Source organism: Octopus bimaculoides, unplaced genomic scaffold (assembly GCF_001194135.2).
Source record: "Octopus bimaculoides isolate UCB-OBI-ISO-001 unplaced genomic scaffold, ASM119413v2 Scaffold_59577, whole genome shotgun sequence".
NCBI lineage: Eukaryota > Metazoa > Mollusca > Cephalopoda > Octopoda > Octopodidae > Octopus > Octopus bimaculoides.
The window spans coordinates 222608-225510 of record NW_026314721.1 but is presented as its reverse complement, the minus strand read 5'-3'; positions in this window follow the sequence as shown (position 1 = coordinate 225510).

The following is a 2903-nucleotide window of genomic DNA, read 5'->3' as shown; positions in this document are numbered from 1 at the left end:
TATATATATATATATATATATATATATATATATATATATATATATATATCCTTGCCTGTATGAATGAATGGATGTATATTTGTAAACGTGATCTAAATGAAAAGTGAAGATTTTTACATATGGATTACACTCGCTATTTTTTTATATAAATATATGCATGTGTGTGTGTATATGTACATGTGTGTGTGTGTGTGTATGTATGTATATATATATATATATATATATGTGCATGTGTATGTTTATATATATATATGCGTGTATGTATGTATATATATTCGTGTCTGTATATATGCATGTGTGTATGTATATATGTGTGTGCATGTGTATGTATATATGCATGTGTGTGTGTGTAAAAATATATATATTCATACGCATGCACATATATATATATATATATATATATATATATATATATACTCATACACATGCATATATACGCACACACAGGATGATGTGTGTGTATATATATATATATACTCACATTTGTATATGTATATATATATATATGCATATGTGTGTGTGTGTGTGTGTGTATATATATATATATATATATATATATATATATATATATACATGTGTGTAAATGTAAATATGTGTTTGTGGCCTGAAGAGTAGCTTGTAATGTAACCTTGCTCGTTACGGAACATGTTACCTGGATCTTACCTTCTCCGTTAACTCTTGTATTCTTATTCGCACGCCCAGCTGCTCACAGACACAAGTTGTCCCAAACACTGATGCCATACCAAAGGCAAATGAACTCTCATTGCTGGTCCTCACATAAAAGGCACAGTGTGGTGGAGGGCCGGATGAGCTGACCTTGCTGGCTGGATCCAGCCCAGGGGTTGTAGTTTGGTGGCCTCTCCTCTAGACTGACCGACAGATAGAGAGTGAGAGACAAACGAATAGAAAGAACGACAGGAAAAGATGATTAGATTGTCGTAGATGAAGGCAGAAGTGCTGAAACAATGTGTATGCCTGGCTAAAATCTGACTAAGTTTGCCCCGAATTTGTTTTATAGAGATCTACCGAGTGTAACAAAGTAAATAAGCCCCTGCTGTCTGACTACGGGGCTTGTGTTTACGCAGCCAGGCCCCTAGCTGCGTTATTTCGAACATATGGACTGAGGTGAACTTCTCAATTAAATATGTGTGTGTGGGTGTATACTTTTATCCTTTTGTTTCAGTCATTTCACTGCAGCCATGCTGGAGCACCGCCTTTAGTCGAGCAAATCGACCCCAGGACTTATTCTTTGCAAGCCTAGTACTTATTCTATCGGGCATTTAAGCTGAACTGCTAAGTTACAAGGACATAAACACACCAACATTGGTACAAACAGACACACACATAAACATATATATATATGATGAGCTTCTTTCAGTTTCCCTCTACCAAATCCACTCATAGCCCGAGGCTATAGTAGAAAGACACTTGTGCCAAGGTGCCACACAGTGGGACTGAACCCGGAACCATGTGGATTGTGAGCAAGCTACTTACCACATAGCCTTTCCGGTGCCTATATGTATAGATGTATGTGTGTATATGTATGTGTATGTATATGTATGTGTGTGTGTGTCATCATCATCGTTTAACGTCCACCTTCCATGCTAGCATATACATATATATATATATATGTATATATATATATATATATATATATATATATATATATATATATATATATATATATATACATACATATATATATATATGTACATACATACACGGGTAAGTGTGTGTGTATATATGTGTATATATATATATATATATATATATGCGATAACGACTAATACTATAAAACCTGTATTTATATGAGTATACTTATTGCACCTAATGCTATCAGACATTTTTATATACATCCAGCTGTATGTATAATGACAGTTTATAGGCAAGATGTAATTATATTTATTAGAGGTGTGTGTATAAGATACATAATTAGCAATTAAAGCGATAGTAGTGTGTATATTTATGTGATAGACAGTGTATGTGTGTGTGTGAGGTAGACATGTTGGTGTGTGTGTGCTGCCTGTTACCATGTTCCTGTGTGTACGTGTGTCTATATGTACGATCAACATAGTGCATTGATATATATATGTAAGTGTGTGTTTGTGTTTGTATACCATTGTGTGTATCTATGCTTATGTTTCCATGTGTACATGTGTGTGTGTATGCGTTTGTGTAAATGTGTGCTCCAATGTGCTTTTTTTCTCTGTATGTGTTTATATCATAGACAGATCATGTATGTATATATGTGTGTGTGTGTGTATATATATATATATATATATATATATCACTGTGTATTCAGTGTTAGTTTGTAATGGGCAGACAAGTAGTGTTTGTTTGTGTATGTGTGTGTGATAGACTGTGTGTATGTATGGTTCTGTTTAATCAGAGGAATTACGTTTACACAGCTAGGTGTGTGTGTGTGTGGTAGACAGAAAAGTGTAGTCGAAAGGAAGTGTGTGTGTGTGTGTCCAGACATTAAAAAGAGAAAGGAAAAGAGAGAGAGAGAGGTTGATGAATTGAAAGATGGAAAATGAGAGACAGAGAAACAGACGAATCTTTCTCTCTTTGTATGTATGTATGTATATATATATATATATATATATATATATATACACACACACATACATATGGATATGTACATAATATACACACATACACTAACGCATACATGCATGTATATAAACACACATACTTATATATGTATGATGATATATATGCACCCACACACGTTTATATAGACACACATATACATACATACATATATACACACAATCACATATATATTTATACACACACACACACACACACACATCTGTGTATATAGCAATCTCTGTAAAGCAGACACAGACCCACTGCTGAGGCCGTGTGTGACGACACCATTCTCAAGTACGTTCAGCCCC